Source organism: Marmota marmota, unplaced genomic scaffold (genome assembly GCF_001458135.2).
Source record: "Marmota marmota marmota unplaced genomic scaffold, marMar, whole genome shotgun sequence".
NCBI classification, from domain to species: Eukaryota; Metazoa; Chordata; class Mammalia; order Rodentia; family Sciuridae; genus Marmota; species Marmota marmota.
The window spans coordinates 93,429-114,655 of NW_026006697.1; the positions used below are offsets into that span (position 1 = coordinate 93,429).

Consider the following 21,227-nt stretch of genomic DNA (forward strand, 5'->3'; position numbering starts at 1 on the left):
AAATATTCTCACTTGAAGTCCACACAACTTCAACAATAACTCTCAGTAGTGAAAAAATCCAACTCCCTGAAACACTCTCATTGTTGCTTTATGTGTTATTCACCCCTTCTTTCTATATGCACTTACAGACTTTGAAGAGAACTTTAAGCAGAATATTAGATGTATAGGAGCAGTAGACAGAACAGTACATGAGCACAATAAAATTCAGTCTACTCTTTCTGGAAAAAAATACAGAATAAGTAATAGCCTTCCTCATTAGGAAAGCATCACTTTAATACAAGGAAGAAGCAACCTAACATACCTTATTTTCTTGTGGACCTTGAGACAAATTCTCTTGTCCTATAATATTTGAAACAGTGTGTGAGGACTCACTGAATTAAGGTAAATAGCAGAAGACAATTTTACAAGCCTGTTGTTATCTGGAGTTTTCATTTGTCTTTGGTTTTATGATTTTCTTCCTTTGTGGATTTAAGTTTTTCCTTTAAAAATATGTAAAATACAACAGGTAAATGGAAAAGAAAATGTGGCATATATACACTGTAGAGTTTCACTCATCCATTAAGAAGGATGAAATTGTGGCATTTGGTGGTCAATGGGTGAAACCAGAGAACATCATGCCAAGTGAAATAAATTAGACTCAGAAAGTCAGGAGTCAAATATTTTCTCTCATATGTAGAAGCTACAACAAAATTTTAAAAAAAAGATGCAGGGCTGGAATCCCATGAAAATAGAAGAGATATCAATGGAGTTAAGTGTTTGAGGGGGAGAGAGGAGGCATGGGAAATGGGAGGAATGTTGGAGTTAAATTGACCAAACTATCCTAGTACATTTATGAATATACCACAGTGAATTTCACCATTGTCTACATTTTGTAACACACTAATTTTTAAAACTATAATAAATAGGAAAAAGAACAGTGGGAAGGGAATAGGAGGAGGGAGGAGGGGAAAGAAAGGGAAAGTACTATAGATGAATTGGAGCATACTGTATTTCATGCTTGTATAATTATGTCAAAATTAACCCCAATACTATATATAACTATAATATACTAATAAAAATTTTAGGAAATAAAAAGCTATTTAATTATTATTTCTCATCTTTTTGCTATTGTTTTAAAGTCCAGTATTGCACAAAAGTGTTACCTTATTTAACTCTTCTTCTCAATGCTTTTAATATGATTCATTATTTAACATGTAGAGGTATATTTCAGTTGTCACTTTCCACTTTATTCCTCTCATTTCTTTTTTAAATTTTTTGAACACCTATTAGCATATGTTGTTTCCATAACAATAAATCATGGCCAGAAGTGAGAAAAAAATCATGTAAAATAAATCAAGTACCCTTGACTTTGTTGGACTTCAAATATTGATAACTATCATTAAATGCACATAATCAATGTTATCTCGGACAAAATATGTGGAATTAATATACTCAGTACCTCTCAAAGTCATAAAAATAATAAATGATAGAACATTTCTTTGAATGGTTTTATTTTATGGTGGTTTATGTGCAAAAATACACACAATACTAATCCGTACACTACCAATAAAGTGTCTGGTGTAAGGCAGGCATTTATTTCTTTTCTTTTTCTTTGTTCTATATCCCATTGTGGCATGCTAGTTCTGCTACTATTTTTCTAATATTAACCCATAAAATTTACATTTAACTATTTTAGCACCCGTGAAAACCCCAAAGCTCAGTTTTTGTCCCAACCTTCTTATTTATACTTCATATATTTTCTGGTCAATCTTTCCTGATACATGTATTGCATATTCTCTTACTTCAGCCACATGAAGGAAACTCAGGTTCATTAATACAGCTATGTGATTGAACTGGAAAGCAATGTAAAAGAGAATAGAACAGGAAATAATGTAAACATCACTGGGAAATTGTCTCATCCTATAAAATGGCACTGAAACTTACCTACTTTATATGGCTGTTACAAAAGTTTCTTTAAAATTCTTTAAATTGTACAACAAGTAGTTCTGTCTCACTTATTAATATAAAATCATTTACTGTCCAAGTACCCTGATCTCAGATCAAAAGCAATTGTATCAGCATATCAGTATTTGAAATTCTTGGTGGTACATTCTTATACCAGCTTTGAGATTCAGTGCCTTAAAATATTTCTTGGCACTTAAACCTAGGATCATGATACCAGGCTCACACCTGTAATTCCAGCATCTCAGGAAGCTGAGACAAGAGGATTGTGAGTTCAAAGCCAGCCTCAGCAGAAGTGAGGTTTTAAGAAACTCAGCAAGACCCTGTCTCTAAATAAAATATAAAATAGGATAGGGATGTGGCTCAGTGGTTGAGTATCCCTGAGTTCAACCCCCAGTCCCCCAACAAAAAAAAAAATAGGATCATGATAATCTCTTATTACTGCCAATAATACCCACTATCCATATTGAAATAACAGCATTTGATAATACTTGTCTCCATTTAAAAGTGACCTGAATAATTATTGATGAAATTTGAGTTCTTTGGGTATCACAACATAACTCCACTCTCCTGCTCAGCTGTGTTCCAAACACAGGTATTGTCATGAATAGGAAGGGTATTATTTCTTGTTGATGTTTCCATATTAGTATTAACATATCTGGAAGCCATTTTCCTAAAAATCTGGCCTAAAAAGTACTTAAAGCATAGCTAAGTAGATTACAACACAATGCTTAATGTATCTAAAATGTACTAGTTTACATAAATATGTGATTTTTAAGTCCGTTTGATGTACATTCTTCTACTTCAAAGGCTTTATCTGATTAAACATTACCTAAAGAAAGGACATCATTTAACCTGTAAGTTTATTATATAACAATCAGTTTTAAATACACGTGCCTCTCTCTAATAAGAAAACTCAATTTAAACAAGATTTTAGAGTTTTCAACCTAAAATCCTACTACAAATTACATAAAAATTTGTTTTTTAATTTTATTTCATATAAAATTAAAATATTTGGCAGTTTTAACATTTGGAAAACTATGGGAAGTAGAACCAAGGTGGGAGGAAAGCAAGACTCTGAATGAGATTTCTAGGACCCCTCCACAACCAAGATCATAAACTTCACAATCATGGTAACCGAAATTTGAACCATTTTTTTTTCTCCCATCTACTCTCCCAAAATGCATGTCTGTCCTGGTGATGAGGAAACAATGCTTCATACAGTTCATACTCTGTCATTCACCTCCCTCAGCACTTACTGATTTGCACTGGGACTCTGGTGAGTCATGGCCAAGGAGTGAAGATCCAGAGCCCATCTGATGCCTGGTACTCAATGAAGCCTCAGGCTCTGTCCCCAGGATTTCTATCCTTGCAGACTCAGATAGGAGCTTCCTGAAACAGACCAACCATGGAAGGAGGAGGCACAGGGATGAAGCCCACTGGACTCGGAACCATCAAACTGAAGGGCCGCAGGCACAGACTGATTGTTGACTGTTATATGACCTTGGAAGCCCAATGCACAGAGCTCCTAATTAGCCAAATTGGTCCAGGTTATTACAAACTCTAAAAGTCTCCTCATATCAATGCCAGCTGAGGAAGAGAAAAATCAGTGTCCACAAAAGCTCTTGGGCTCTTCCTCTACACCAGAGGAAGCTCCTGGGTATTATCATTTCTTTCATTAATTATTTCCTTTGCCTTGTTCCATTTTTATGATGGCGAAATTTCATTAACTCTAAAAATGGCAATTTTCCCCATTGCCAAGGGCACAGATCAGCAGCATTAATCACACTCACACTGTGGTGCATCCATCACCAGCATCCATAGCCAAACTGAAAATTTCTACACAATGTAAAAAACTTGCAAGTGCTCCCAGCCACAAAATTGGCTCCCAACATTCTCCCATCAAAAAGGATGACAAATTGAAGCCATTGTACCACAACAATAATGTGACCAAATGTCAGGCTAGATTTCTAGGTTTATTTTTGTAGTTCTATTGCCTTTTCCACCCTACATTTAAACTGATTACTCAGGTCTTCAAGATCTGCTATGGAGTCTCCTTAGGACACTTTTTAGGTCTCTGTTCCTCAGGTTGTAGTTGAAGGGATTCAGGATAAGGATCAACAAGGTGTAAATGACAAAGGTCACCAAACACTTTCTGGGATATTGATGTAACTGAACCAAGGCACATTCCAATGATGATTCCACATTATAAGCCAACAACTGACAGAAGAGAACCAGAGTTACAGAAGCATTTATACATCCCACATGGTGATGGGATTCTCAGAATGGAGGAGACAATATTTTAGAAAGATAAAAGAATCCCTGATGGGAAAAACACAAATATGCTACCATACTTGACAATGATATTAGAGAAGTTATCAGGACAGGTGACATTAAAGAGTCGAGGAGGATCACTGAAGAATTGGAAATTTCTACATCCATAGAGTAAAAATATTATGATACAATCAAATTGTGCACCTTAGTGTCCCAGGGCTAAACAAAAGACACCAAACTAAGAAACCTGGAGTCAAGGGTTCTTGATGATTGGGTAATGCAGGGGGGAACTCATGGCCACAACATGTCCTAGGCAATGACAGCAACATACCATCTCTACTTCAAAAAACAAGAAAAAAAAGAGCCATCTGTGTAATGCAGTCCACATGGGAAATGATTCTGTTGTGATTTTGGATGTTCACAATCATTCTTGGGACCCTGATGAGGTGAAACAGAGTCAGCCAATAACAGGTTGAAGAGAAGAAGTACATGGGGGTGTGGAAGTTGAGGTCGGAGCTGACAGCCAGAATGATGAGCATGCTTCCAAGAACAGTGACCAGGTACATGGACAGGAACAGTCCAAAGAGGAATGATTAAACTGGACCACGGGAGGTGCCCAGGAATAAGCATTTCATGACATATATAAGGTTTTCTAATACATTGTTTGGAAACATTCTGGGAAAATAAAGAGTGCTGGATAAAAGAACAAATAAGCAAGGAGGAAGATTACCTCTAGATAGGGAATAGGGGTGGGAGGGAAAGGGAGGGAGAAGGGGAATTGTATGGATAGTGAAAGGAGACCCTCATCATTATACAAAATATATGTATGAAGATGTGAATTTGGTGTCAACATACATTGTATATAATCAGAGATATGATAAATTATGGTATAATAGTGTATTAAGATTTATAATGAATAAATAAATAAAAGAAAAATAAAGAAACACCCAACACTCAGTATATATTTTGAATTCAGTTATTCAAAGTAAGGTATTCACTCTTGAGGTACACACACCTTCTGCAATACTTCTCAGTTGTGACAAAACAATTTTTATAATACTCAAGTTACGTATTCTGTGCTATTGTCTATGGACACCTACATTAGAGACACTCAATTGAGCATGTTATCATAAAAAGCCAAGATCATTAGAGATAAATTCATGGTAACTAAAATAAATACAACTCTTTGAATAAAAATATAGACAATAATAAGTATACTTCCCCTTGTAATAAAAATCACTTTTAGAACTGAGATGTAGCTCAATGGTAAAGTGTTTGCCTCTCCTGCACAAGGCCCTCAATTTTTATCCTCAGTACCACCAAAAAAGAAAAAGAAAGAAAAGTCACTTATTAAGGAAAATTAAGAAACAATTCAATATTATTGCTAACTTTATTCTACAAAAATGGCACTTACCATCTGTGTTTAGAATGCTTGTGAACTTAATCCTAGTGGCTCAGTTAGCTGAGGCAAGAGAATCATGAGTTCAAAGCCAGCCTCAGCAACTTAGCAAGGCACTGAGCAACTCAGCAAGACCCTATCTCTAGGTAAAATATTATAAAAATGGCTTGGGATGTGGATCAGTAGTTAAGCACCCCTGGGTTTAATCTCCAGTACAAAGAAGAAGAAAAAACAAAGAATGCTTATGAACACTCTGTAAGAACTAGATCTTATTCAGACCTTAATTTATGATCAATAGTTAGTGACTGGAAAACATTGTGTGCCAGTTATTCCAGCAGTTTTTCAACATTTTTGGGTCTTCTCATTTCCCTTCTTTCTACATGGAGCACTCAGCCAAATAATATTTATCTTTTAAAAATCATTTAATATATGACTCATTTGCCATGGTAAACAAAAAATTTTAATATAGTTTAGTTAAATTTACATAATCATACATCACTGACCACAAAAGTAGCATTAGAGTACACTATACCACTCAATAATTAAAACATAATGAAGCTTAAAGTAACATTTTTGAAATTTTTATTTAATATGGTTTTTCAATATTTTTATTGGTGCATTGTAGATGTACATAATGGTGGAATTTGTTATTATGTATTCATATATGCACAAAATATAACAACATAATTTGTCCAACAACACTCCTCAGCATTTTCGCTTTCCCTCCCCCCACTTCCCGGGTCCCTTTCCTCCATTCTACTGATCTCCCTTTGATCTTCATGAAACCCCTACCCCACATTTCTTTTCCTTTTTTCTCTTTAGTTTTCACATATGAAAGAAAACATGTGATGCTTGACCTTCTGAATTTGACTTGTTTTACTTAACTAATGATCTCAAATTCATTCCATTTTCCTGCAAATGACATGATTTTATTTTTCTTTATGGATGAATAAAACGTGTGTGTGTGTGTGTGTGTGTGTGTGTGTGTGTGTGTGTGTGTGTGTGAGAGAGAGAGAGAGAGAGAGAGAGAGAGAGAGAGATTGTCTTTATCCATTCAACTGTTGTTGAATACCTAGGCTGGTTCCATAGTTTGAGTATTATGAATTGTGCTGCTGTACACATGGGTATGCATGCATCACTGTAGTATCATGACTTTAATTCCTTAAGATAAATACCAAGGAGTGGTACAGCTGAGTGTTATGGTGGTTCCATGCCCATCTTTTGAGCAATGCCCATACTGTTTCCCATAGTTGTACTAATTTACAGTCCCACCCAGTGTAAAAGTGTTCCTTTTTCTCCACATCCTCCTCTCCAATATTTACTATTATTTGAATTCTTCACAGCTGCCATCCAATATAGGTTTCTTTATCAGACCATTAAATCTTAGTAAAATATCTGTTGTGTAAGACATTTCTTAGCATTTTCTCATTGACTTTCCATTTTACAGTAGTCTGATAATACTTTCCCTTTTTTCTTTATTTTTTTTTTTGGTTGTTTTTGTTGTTGTTTGTTTATTTTTTCTCCATTTTTTAGTTGGAGACTTTGACACCAGAGAATGTGCTAAACCCCAGAGTTTGGGTGCTAACTTTCATATACCCACTTAATGGACATTCTAGTCAATACTTCCTACTATATCGACTGCTACTGGCTTACTTGAGAGACCTGAAGGCAAGTCTAATCCATTATTTTTCCAGACCACACTCTGATTCAACTGGGGGAAAAAAGCAAAAGAGAAAATAACAGGAAATAATAGAAACACACCAGGGTAATTTGCTCATGTGTAAAAGAGGAAAAACAATTACTTAAGTTATATGACTTTTTAAAAATTTTTTTACTAATTTTGTGATTTTCATGGTGTGTTAGAATTATACACAATACTAAAACTCATTGTGAAATTTTTATACTTGCACATAGCATAATTTTTTCAATCTCCTTCCCCAGGACCTCCCCTTTCCCTACCCTTCTCTCTCACCTTTATCCCCTTCCTATACTGGTCTCCTATCTGTTGTTTTTTAATTAGTACACTATAATTATACACAAAAGTGGAATTCATTGTGGCATATTTGCAATGAACATAGCATAGTTTTGACAATTTTGTTCCCTCATACCGCCCCTGTCTCTCCTCTCCTCCCTCCCCTCAATCCCCTTCATCTACTCTTGCTCCATACAGGGAAAGAAGAAAATTTTTATTAAATCTCATAAATTGAGTACAGTAGTGATTCTCAGTCCTTTTTAACAACATATTGACCTGTGAATATTTGAAATATCTAGGTACTTTGGCTTCACACACTAACAACTTAATCATAACATCTGCTTGTGAAGTTTTTGTGTTTGTTTTGGGGTTTTAGGGGTTTTTTGTACTAAAGATTGAACTCAGGGGCCTTAACCACTGAGCATTTTTTTATATTTTATTTAGAGAGAATCTTTCTAGGTTTCTTAGGTCCTCCCTAACTTGCTGAGGTTGGCTTTGAAGTTTTGATCCTCCTGTCTCAGCCTCTGGAGCCCCTGGGATGCCTGTGAAGTTCTTGTTGGTCCATTCTTATACCTGTGTTAAGAATAATGACCTTAAAATATTTATGTTATTGAGAAACAGCCAATTAATATTGCTTATTACTGATATCAAAAGGACCAGATATATACAATATGCTTATGTGTGTATTTTATGTGTGTGTGGGTGTGTATGTATGTATGTATGTATATATATATATATATATATATATATATATATATATATATATATATCACATAAAATTTTACCTTAATATTTATATATGTATAAAAAATAAATTAAAAAATGAATGAAAGAAAGACCAGTAGTGTAAAGGAAGGAGAATAGCAGGGGCCAAGGGAGGGACAAGTGGGAAGATTNTAAAAATTATATATATATATATATAATTATAATAAAAATTATATATATATAATTTTTTTATTAATTTTGTGGGTTTGGTGGTGCATTATAATTATACACAATACTAAAACTAATTGTGAAATTTTTGTTGAAATTTTAGGCAAGCACCAGCATGCATAGCCCAAATACCTATATTAAATGTGGAAGTTAAGTCATATTTGCATCAAAACTAATATTTTGTAGATATTTAGATAATTACCAATGAAATTTCAGTTCTTGGTATCTCTGCATGATTTCATTTTTCTCCACCCTCTTCTCCAAAGGAAAATAGTATAAAAATTTTTATAAGTGGATTTTCCTCACAATGTTTCCATGTCAATTAATTTATGTATCCATAAACAGTTTTTATAGAATCTTACCAAGAAATATCTGTCTAGGTATTACACAACATATCTATTGCCCCCAATATGTACAGGTTTACATCAACATGTGTTTTTAATTCTGTTTTTGAAGTACATACCTGTACAATAAATGCTTTAACTGAGCAAAGCATTTAATTTGAGGAAGAGATATCATTTAGTTTATTGGTTAATTATTACAACAATCCTTTAAAACTTCTTGTCCTCCTCTTCATATCACACAGGAAATTTCCAATAATATGTAAAAGGATATTTCTTTAACTTTTAACATTTTGTATATTCAATTTTACTATAAAAAAGTTACATTTGTTGTCCAAATTTTTTAAAAATCAGTCATTTTCCATCACATCCTCTTATTCTGATGACCTATTATGGCATTATCACTGCAGTCTACTGATTAATAAAATTCCACCATAAATCACCAAGAATTTTCCTCTGGTGTTATGAACATTATTTATATTGGCTTCAGTAGAAAAGAGAGCAACCGGGGATGAGAGGCAGGAAGTGAACATGTTAGCCCTGTATCACTGACCTAATGTTATGTGCAGAATGTGTGCAATTCTCTCCACCTCTCTGTGCTTAATGGAAATTGGGAGAATAGCACCCATCTCCACAACAGAGCACCACAGGTGGTGTGGAACTTAATGAATATTGGGTCATTGTGGTATTATTCAAATAAAAAATCCCATCACTATGAAAAAGGTGAGTTCAATGATTAATAAATTTTCCAAATGTCACTGCAGACTGGAGTAATGTGATTTCTACAATGTGCCTCAGGCCAAATCATAATTTTTGCCTACACTCTTCTCTTTGTGCTGTTTTCTTTTCTTTTTATATTCATGTTAATCACCTTTTATAAATTCAAGATCTGTCCAATATTAATTTACATTTTCTATTGTGCTGAAATATCTTAAAATGTATAGTTTTAGTCATTATTAACATTGTAGTTCAATATCGTTAATAACATTAAAGTTGTTAGAAAACTATCACCATCATAAAGAGCTAAAATTTTTCTCATTTCCTAACTGAACCTTTATACTCAACTCTAAACTCCCATTAATCTCTTCTCCCAACCCTTATAACAACAATTCCACTGTGAAACATGGGAAATTAAAGCTATTAAATTACAAAATAATGTAACCAAAGAGGCAAGATTTACAGGTACTAGTGTTAAACTTCACTGGTTTTCCAAATTAAAAATGAATCATATGTCACTGATAATGAGATTAGACTATCCTACTAAGGAGCTTCTTTAGGGCGCTTTTAATGTCCCTGTTTCTCAAGCTGTAGATGAAGGGGTTCAGCATAGGAGTGACAGCTGTGTACATCACTGAGGACACTGCACCCTTTCTAGAAGAATGAGACAGAACTGAACCAAGGTACACTCCAATTGCTGTTCCATAAAACAAACAAACAACTACCAAGTGAGACCCACGGGTGGAGAAGGCTTTGTACTTCCCACCTGAGGATCCCATCTTCAAAATGGAGGAAACAATTTTATAATATGAGAAAAGGATCCCTAAGAGGGGGAAAAAGCCATATATGGCACCAATAAGATACATGACAAGGTTATTGGTGAAGGAGTCCCAACAGGAAAGACTGAGGACTTGAGAGGGATCACAGAAGAAATTAGAAATTTCAACATCTTTGAAGGTGGTAGACTGTAATGCAATTAAATTTTTCAGCTGTGATTCAAAAAGGCTAATCAAAAAAGACCCCAGAACTAAGAAGCCACAGAGTCAAGGGTTCATAATGATTGGATAATGCAGGAGGTGACAGATGGCCACAAACCGGTCATAGGCCATCACAGAAGCATGTCATCCATACATGCAAAAATGAGAAAAAAGACATCTGTGTCAGGCAGCCCACATAGGAGATGGTTCTGCTGTGAGTTTGGATGTTCACAATCATTTTTGAGACTGTGGTGGAGATTAAACCAATATCAGCCCAGGACAGGTTGGAGAGGAAGAAGTACATGGGGGTGTGGAGGTGGGAGTCAGAGCTGATGGCCAGGATGATGAGCAGATTGCCAAGCACTGCGACCAGCTACATGGACAGGAACAGGCCAAAGAGTATGGGCTGCAGGTCCAGATCCTCTGAGAGGTTCACAAGTTGAAATTCAGAAACACGTGTAAGATTTTGTGGGTCTATATTGATTGGACACCTTTTGAAAAAGAAAAGAGGATTGAAAAAGAAATATATAAATGGGCACCCAGCACTCTGTATACATTTGAATTCAAGTCTTCACAAGAAAAGTATTCATACTTAATATCTATGCACCTTCAACAATACTTCTCAGTAGCAAATAACCCGGTCTTCCTATACTCTTTGGTCATTGCTTTCTGCATTATTCCTCGATTCCTTCCACACCATCAGAAGTCCAGTGGCAGTGGAGGGAACAAGTAAAATGCAGCCTACTCTTTAAGGAAAAATGGGAGAAGGTAGTAAGCTTCCTTTTTATTAAAATAAACATTTTTAATTAAAAAACAATTTTAATAAAAATAAATTAAGAGGCAGTCCAATATATCTTGTTTTGTTCTAAGACCTTGGGACTAATTTCTTTGATTTGCAATATTTAAATGCTGTGTCTCTTCATGCCAAGCAAAACATAGCCTCTGGAGAATTGAAAATGAGAAAGGGAGATTTTTCTTCCCAAATACAGAGCATATACATCTATAGGACTGAAAATAAAATGTCCCATAAAGAAACAGGAAAACAGCAACATCAGGTGACTGATGTTTTAGCTGAATAGCATGAATAATAAACTTATCATTAGTAATAACACATTTATTTTTCCCTAAATTTATATATGCATCACACATTTATCACATACCAAGGCCCTATATCTATTTAATCCTTCCTCATTGGAGTTATCTCAACTAGAAATCAACTTAGATAACAATGCTGAGTCTCAGATACCAACAACTTCCCCTACAGCTCAGAAATGATAAGTACTGTAGAAAGATTAAAAAATAAAAGGTTAGACTCTGAATTGGGTCCACTAAATGTTTCATTATTTCCCAGCTGACAGAACGTTTTTAGCAGAGGTCTTAACCACAGGTACAATTCAAGTTATATTTTTAAAGTTTTCCCAGTTCTGTGAATAAGAATGAAATAAAGACCTGACATAAGGTGACCTTTTGAGATTGAGTGGGCTATTTACAAGCATGGACGACCATGTAATCAGCTGTAAGGATGTTCCAGAGTGGGTACAAGACAGAGATCTGTGCTGAATGATCATGAGTCTCCCCTACTGTGACCTGTGGCTGTTCTTCCATAGTGCATACAGCAGGCACCCCAACTGCTCTGCCCTGTGATCCCCAGGAATCCCAAAAGAAAGAACATAGTGGGAAAGGCTCTCTTTCTGCTGGGAAGAGAAATGGCTTCTTGATGGGACAGCCTGCCAGGATTCTCCTGCATCATGCCCTGTGTCCATGGTCAGAAAGCCCAATGTAAACATGCCTTTAATATTTTCTACCTAACAAATGAGTACAAGTTACATAAATATAATGCACATTTTCATTTTCTTTTTTAAATATTTTTTATTTATGCATTATAGTTATACATAGTAGTAGGATTTATTTTGATAAACCTATATATGCATGAAATATAATTTGCTTCATTTTAGTCCCCATTACTTTCTCATTTCTTCCTCATCTCCCATTCCCCTTTCTCTACTCTATGGGTCTTCCTTCTATATAGTTATTGTTTTTAAGTGGTGATTTAAAATATACATAAAGATGAAATTCACTGTGGTGTACTCATATATGTGCACACCATAATTTGGTCAACTTCATTCCATGGTTCTTCCTTTTCCCGTCCCTCCACCCTCCTCCTCTATCCTCTTCCTCTACTCCAGTGATTCCCTTCTACTTTCACAGGATCCCTCCCTTTTTCCTTATTTTGCTCTAGTTTCTGTTTGTGAGAGAAAAGAGTCCAGTGAGGATATGGAGAAAGGTACACTCATACATTGTTGGTGGCACTGCAAATTGGTACAACTACCCAGGAAAGCAGTGTGGAGATTGGCCAAAAAAATCTAAGAATTGAATTATCATATGACCCAGCTATCCTACTCCTTGGTATTTATCCTAAAGAACTAAAATCAGCATACCATAGTGATACAGGAACATCAATGTTTATAGCAGCTCAATTCACAATATCCAAATTATGGAACCAGCCCAGGTTTCCATCAACAGATGAATGGATAAAGAAAATTTGGTATATATACACAATGGAGTTTTACTTAGTCAAAAAGAAAAATAAAATTATGGCATTTTCTGGTAAATGGATAGAACTGGAAAACATTGTGTTAAGTGGAAATAAGCCAGACACTTTTCATTTTGTATAAAACAGTAATAAAGTTGGCATACATAACTAAAGTGAGATGGTACATATGTTTTGAAATAAATGGCAGAACACATTGTTCAGCACCTGGAACCGGAGAAGCCCTCTGTATCAGTTCATGATGCTCTGACTTCTATCATCCTCCTCAACATCCTTATCATCACTATCATAGTCCCATTTCAGTGCTTAGGAAACACTTTAGAAGGATCCATTTTGTGCTGTTGTGAGAAATAGAACCAATGTGGGTAGAGAGCAAATTTTGAATAAGATTTCTGATATTCCCACCTTAAACCAAAATGTAAACTTTACAATCCCCAAAGCTGAAATTTTCATATGGTATCCTCCCATCTGGGTCTCCAAAGTGTGATGTTCATCCTCATGTTGAAAAAACAATATTCCAATAATCCTTCCCACATCCTCTGGCCCCGCCTGCACTTACTGGGTTAGGCCGCTTCTCTGCTGGGTCATGACCAAGAAGTACAGATCCCAAGATCTACCCATGACTGGGGCTAAATTAGACTCAGGCCCTGTTAACGGCAATCATATGGATAGGGTGTCAACTGGGAGCTTCTTGATGCATTCAACCACAGCAGGAGACACAGTATGCAGCTCTCTGGGATGGCCCATCAAAGAAAAACAATGAAGCCACAGGCTCTTTACTGATTATTAAAGGATCTTGGATGTTAAATGCACAGAGCTCATAATTAGCCAAATTAATCCATGTTGTCCCAGTATCTGAGGACTTTCTAATGTTAATGGAGGAAGAATAACAAGAGAAAATGAATGTCCACAAAAGGGCTTGGACCTTCCCTCTACCTTGGAGGAAGTTCATGTAATATTCACTTCTTTCATCTCTACATTTGTTAAAGGTACATCTGCTTTTTTATCCATTTTTATTGAGGTAAAGTATAAATAACCAAAAAAAATCACCATTTTAACCATATTTAGTACCCACACATCATGGTGGATATTTAATATGAATTCATAGTTTTAATTGTGTTCACATAATTGTACAATCAGTGCTATCATCCAAATCCAGAAACTGCCTTATTAGCCAGGTTGTGTCTTCATCACGGCTTCCCTCAAATTTTATGGAGTCCTGAATGCTGACATGACAGAATTCCAGTCAAACCTATCCCCACACCCACTTTCCTCTAACCTCATATGCCCCTGTCATCTCTGCTGAGAAAGCCTACAATGAAGAGCTTACTGTAGCAGAGATCACCATTGCTTTCCTTGAGCCAGCCAACCTGATTCTGAACTGTGACCCTTGCCATGGTAAATACATAGTTTGCTCCTGTTTTAACATGATGATGTGGTCCCCAAAGATGTTAATGCTGCCATTGTTGATATCAAAACCAAGCATACCATCCAGTTTGTGGATTGGTACCCTAATGACTTCAATGCTAGCATTAATTATCAGCCTCCCTCTGTGGTGTCTGGTGAACACCTGGCCAAGGTACAGCAAGCTATGTGTATGCTAAGCAACACCACAGCCATTGCTGAGGCCTGGGCTCACCTAGATCACAATTTTAACCTGATGTAGGCCAAGCAGGCTTCAGTTCACTGTACATGGGCAAGGGGTTAGAGTAATGAGGACATGGCTGTTCAAGAGAAGGACCATGAGGAGGTTGAAACAGACAGTGCTGAGAAAGAAGATGAGGGTAAGAGTATTCATCTTTCTGCTGCAATTTTACACTCTGTTGTCTTATATTTGTCTTATTTCTGCTTTTTGTAGCCCTGGACCATCAAAAATAAGTGTTTCCATTCAAAAAGAGAAAGATTAGTTTCAGGCAGCCCACTATGGAGATGAACCCACTGTGAATGTTGATGTTTATAGTCATCTTTGGAATTGTGGAGGATGAGAAATAGAAGTCAACCAAGGACAGGTTGGAGAAGAAAAATGTGTGGCTGTGCGGAGGTAGGAAACAGACCTGAGAGCCAAATAATGAGCAGTTCCCAAGCACCATAACCATACACAGGGACAGGAACCATCCAAAAAAGGAAAGGCTGCAGTTCCAGAACACCTGTGAGCCCAGAGGAAAGATTCTGACCTGTGAGTAAGATTTTGTTCTTCTATCGTGTTTGGACACCTTTTGGGAAATGTAAACAATGTTGGGTGAAAGACATGAAAAAGTAAGTACTTACAATTCTGTTTATATTTTAATTCACACATTCACAAGTATTCACACCTGAAGTCCACACAACTTCAGCAATATTTCTCAGTTGTAACAAATCCAGTATTCTTAGAACTCTTGCATTCCTGGTTTTTGTGACATTTATCTCCTATACACACCCCCTTAGAGACAATCAACTGAGCAACATTAGTAGACTAAAAGCAGGAGAGATAACAAGTCCATTATAGCTCGTAATATACTCTATTCTTTGAAGAAGAAAATACAGAATAAAAAATGTCCAGACCCTTTAAGGAAAGCCATTCTCATTAAGATAAAATAAGAAGAATCAAATACACCTTGCTTTATTCCACAACAGTGGTACAAAACTGCATTTAGAATGCTTGTGAACTCTCTGTAAGAGCTAGGACTGTCCTACCTGAACCGTAGATTAAAGTTGGTAGTTTGTCATGTGCCATTTGTCCCAGCAGTTTTTCATCATTCTTGGGTTTTCCATTTTCCCTTCTTTGTGGATAAAAGTGTTCAGTCAAATATGATTTATCTTTTAAAAATCATTTAATATATGACTCCTATCATTAGTCTTGGTAGATTTTAAATTTTGATAAATACACTTAGATTCCAAAAATAATATGTTCTGGTTTGGATGTAATATGTCCCTCAAAAGCTCATGTATGAGACAATGCAAGAAGGTTTAGAGAATAAGTGATTGGGTTAACAGAGCCTTAACTCAATTGGTGAATTAATCACCTGATGGGATTAATTGATTGGTAAGGCAGGTGGGGTGTGGCTGAAGGAGGTGGGGAATTGGGGTGTGGCTTTGGGGTGTATATTTGTATCTGGCAAATGGAGATATATCTCTCTCTGCTTTCTGATCATCATGTGAGCTGCTTCCCTCCCTCTTCTACCATGATGTTCATCCTCACCTTGAACCCCAAGAAATGGTACCAGGCTTCTGTAAACTGAGACCTCTGAAACCATAAGCCCTTGAATAACTTTACTCCTGTACAGTTGTACCTGTCAGGTTTTTCAGTCACAGCAGCAAAAAACCTGACTAAAATAACATACAACATTACTATCTACAAATGTGGTATTGGTACACACTACACTTACCCGACAATGAGTAAAACATAATGAAATTATAAGAAAACAATCTTAAATTTTTCATTTAATATAGGCTTATTTCTATCAACCTAAATCTCACTATAAAGCAGAGGTAGGTTATGAACCCTGACCCTTCCACAATCCAGAAAGGAGGCAGAGAAAAAACAGCTGGCCAGAAAAGTGAATGACAAAGTCAATGCTCTAAGAGTCAATACTGGGCAGTCTGAGGTTTGGAGAGACTTGAAGTTTGGTTACTGGAGAAGAAAACAAGGACAGAGTTGCTTAACCCCAAACCCATACCAGGGAGAGGGGCAACAGAGAGAGAAAGAAAGAGTAACAGCACATAAACTCACCTCCTTAATAAGAGGCAGAAAGAAAAGCAGACCAAATCAAAGCATGGCAGAAGCAGTGGAGGACAGCAGTTCAACCCAAATTGTGAGCTGAAAGCCATACTAGGCAAGGAAGACATTTTGTGGAATTCACAGCTGGTCAACATTCCTAAAAGGAATTAAGTCAACATAGCTTCTCCCCACCTTCAGATAGCAACAAATAAAACCAGAGGAGAACCTCTGCAGTGGAACGTCTCAATCATCTGTCTGGAAGGAATTTGTAGAGGAATGGCTACTAGATGAAAGTTGCTGCAAATTCCTCCCCCTCACTGTGGATAGCAGAGTGGGGATCTGAGAGCTGGTCACTCCCAGGAACAGCTAATCTAACTCTTCACAGCAGCTTGGGAAGAGTTGGGAGTGGATGCCTGAGATGCACAACCACTGGTAGTTGTCCTTGACAGGACAGCTGACTCAGTCCCAGGCAGAAGAAGGGCACTACACTCAAGATTTGCAGGCACAAGCCACAGCCCGGGTGATCTGCATTGGTCAGGGCAGAGACACTTCTACACCACAGGCTACCATGGAGAGCCCACAACCACAGGTCCTGAGCTTGCAGACAGCCACCAAGTTCTATGCCAATTTGAAGAGGGCCCTGAGGAGGGTAACAGTGCATGGTGTCCCACTGCATTCAGAGCAATAACCCTGATTCCTGCATCCTATACTCCTGCACCCCATAGAAAGAGACAACAGGGGCAGCACAGCACCCTCAGAGCATCCAGCCTCAGGCCCCTGGACTGACAAAGGAAAACTGTGAACTGGCTGATGAGGGGTCCATAGCAACCACGGGAGTGGCTCCTGTGCCCTGGCACATTTGGGGGATAAAAAGCTGAAGAGTAATGGACATCTTCTAATGGCCCAAATCCTGATGAAGTCCAGAACAATAAAACTCAGTATGAATTACCTTCTCATTCATACAGTATACTATAAACAGCTCTAACATCAACTTTGACCATACCTATATTATTCATTTTGATTTAATAGTTGCTATCCTCATATTGAATATTGTGTCCCTGACCTATTTGATTGTATTTTTCTATGTTTTAAAGTATTGAGTGCAATCATTCCATACATCCAATCCTCTTAGCCCCTCTTTTCCTCTTACATTACCAGCTACTACCTCAAATTTTGCCCCAAATTCATTTTTTCTTCTTTTTTTTACCTTGGTTTATATTGTTCTTTTCTGTCTTTTCTCTTCTTTTCCCAATTTTTCTCTCTTCCCCTTTAACACTTTATATAATGTGATAGCAATTTTATTATCTTTAATAATTAACTTTTCAACCTATTCCAGAGTACAACTACAAGTTTATACCTGGATTAGAGGAATTGTGGAGAACACCATCAACAAGTTTTTGTTTTTCTGAAGGTTGACTAGTATGTGGCTTTCTCTGAAGTGATTGTAGTTAAGAGTTTAGTGTCATCCTTCAAAGTGGTGTGATCCTGGGAACTGCAGAGGAAAAACACTGAGTGGAAGTGTCAATACATGGATATTCACCCAATCTAGGGCTTTTATAGGAAGGGCACTAAATGGCCCCTTACACAAAAGAGTAAGCTCAGCTAAGTAGTTTACAACACAATACATATGGCCCTGAAATGTCTTGTTTACATCAACAGCTGGATTTGATACTGTCTTTGAAGAACATCCTTTACAACAGATGCTTTAACACAAACACAGACTTTAGCTGGAGGGAGCAACATCATTCAATTTGTCAGTTTATTATTACAACAATCCTTAAAAGGTCCTGCCTTTCTCTATATCACACTTAAGAATTTTTTATGATATGAAGGTGGACTATATTTGTTTGACTTCCAACAATTGATGGATATTCATCCTTACTATTAGACATGTATATTTGTTGTCCAAAGGAAAAAATCAGTCATTACTAAAAACATTCTCATAATCTGAAGTTCTACTATTGAAACATCATTGTAGTCTGTACAGTAATAATCATGCCATAACAAATCACCAAGAAATTTTATATGGTGTTATGAATAATATCTCTATTTTGTACCACCAAAAGAGAGAATGACCTACAATGGAAATGAGAAAATGAACATTTTAGTCCCATATCGATCACCTGCTTCTATGTGCAGTAAGTACATAAATCTCTCCACCTCTCTGCTTATACTCATTACTCAAAGTGGAGAAAATAACACTCATCTCCAGGCCATGTTGGCCACCTAATGGAACCTTGGCACTTAATGAACACTAGGTTATTATGGTGTTATTCAAATAAAGAATTCCATTATAATGGGAAAAAATGAGCTTAATAATTAATAAAATTTTCAAATGCCCTGGAGTCTGGAGTGATGTGAATTCAAAAATATGTCTCAGGATGAATCATATTTACCTATACCCTTCTCTTTCGGCTTTTTCTTTAGCATATCCATAGAAATAACTTTTTAAAATTTATGAGCCATCTGATTATTCTTTATACTCTCTGTTGTGGCACAATGCACATAATAAAAATTTATCATTTCAACCATGGTTTAATTCACAGTTTGATGGTATTAATTGCATTCATATTGATAGGAAACTATCACCAAGATCCATTCACAGAAATTCTTCACCTTTCTAAACTGAAACTTTATACCCCTTTTTAAGTTATGGGACCAGAAAAGGTATGTAACAGAAAAACTGATAAATAAAATGTGGTATATATTCACAATGAAGTTTTACTCAGCCATAAAGAAGAATAAAATTGTGGCATTTGCTAGTTAAGTGGATGGAACTGGAGATATCATGCTAAGTGAAATAAGCCAGACTCAGAAAGTCAAAGGCCAAATATTATCTCTCATGTGTGGAAGCTAGAAGGAAATATGGAAAACAAATGAGGGTAGAAGATCTTGAAAATAGAAAGCAGATCAGTGGAGTGAGGTAGGGGATTGAGAGATAGGGAGGACAGATGGGAAAAAGGAGAAATAGTGGAATAAAATTGACCAAACCATGCCATGAACATATATTTATGTATATTTGTAAACCACCAACTTAAAAAAAATCAATAAAAGAGTACCAAAGTGAGGAAGGGGAGCAGGTGAAGGGAAAAGGGAGGGAAGGTAGAAGTACATAGATTGAAATGGAACAAATGTATAACTATAATGCAGTAATAAAAACATTTTTCAAATTCCCTTTAATCTCATCCAAAAACCCCAACAACTACCATTCCACAATGAAACATGAGAAATTAAAGTTATCAACTACAAAATAATGTAACCAAAGGGGTTTGATTTTCAGGTCTAGGTGCTAGCTTTTATTGCTTTTTCCAAACTATCCATCAAATGGACATCAAAGATCCTGAAGTTAGATGATTCTACTGTGGAGCCTCTTTAGGGTACTTCTACTGTGAGTTTGGAGGTTTACAATCATCTTCGGAACAGTGGTAGAGGTAAAACAGATGTCAGCCAAGGACAGATTGGGGAGGAAGAAGTACATAGGGGTGTGGAGGTTGGAGTCAAAGCTGACGGCCAGAACTATGAGTAGGTTCCCAAACACTGTGATCAGGTACATGGTCAGGAACAGTCCAAAGAGGACAGGTTGCAATTCTGGATTAGCTGAGAGACCCAGGAGATGGAATTCTAAGATGTCTGTTACATTTAGTGCTTCTATAATGTTTGGACACCTTTAACATAGAAAATAGGATGAGGAAAAAGAAACAAATTAGCAAGTGTTGAGCACTCCATATATGCATTAAGTTCAAGTCTTCACAAGTAGTTATCCACATTGAGGTCAATACACATTAAACAATATTTCACATTGTGACATCTTGGAACTCTCTCATTATTGTTTTTCTATCCTTCACTTCCTCTTGTACATACTTACTTTTTTATTATTATTATTCCACTCACAGCCTCACCCATACTAGGCAAGCCATCTACCCCTGAGCTACCTCCCCAGCCCCTTTTTGTTTCATTTTGATACAGGGTCTTGCTAAGTTACCCAGGTTGGTCTCTAACTTGCCTCAGGCCTCTGAGGATCTAGGATTACATGAGTGGGCAACACCTAACCTACCCTCCTAAACACACTCAAGTGAACAATGTTACAAGGCCCCTAACAACAGGTATAACAAGTTCACAGTCACAGTACCATACAGATTAACTCTGAGGGAAAAAAGTGTGAGAAACACGTTTTCTCCTTTTAGAAATAAAGTTCATTTTAATGAAAGTAAAGTTAAAAGCAGTCTAATATACCTTATCACATTCTAAGACAATGGTACAAATTCCTATGATGCAGAATATATATCAACCACTTCATAAGGTTTAAAACTGCATAATGGAAACACTAAATTGATAGTTCATAATCGTAATGCATACTTATGGGCCAATTTTCTTCCAGGATTCTGTCCTTCTAGGTATTCTAATTTCCCTCCTTTGTGGATCTAA

The 21,227-nt window shown here is 36.5% G+C and overlaps 2 pseudogenes; one reads left to right on the forward strand and one right to left on the reverse strand.

Annotated features, from left to right (window-relative positions):
* Positions 1–9,568: 9,568 nt before the first annotated feature.
* Positions 9,569–11,229, reverse strand: LOC125614756 (annotated as a pseudogene).
* Positions 11,230–12,048: 819 nt separating this feature from the next.
* LOC107133576 lies at positions 12,049–14,963 on the forward strand (annotated as a pseudogene).
* Positions 14,964–21,227: the final 6,264 nt, after the last annotated feature.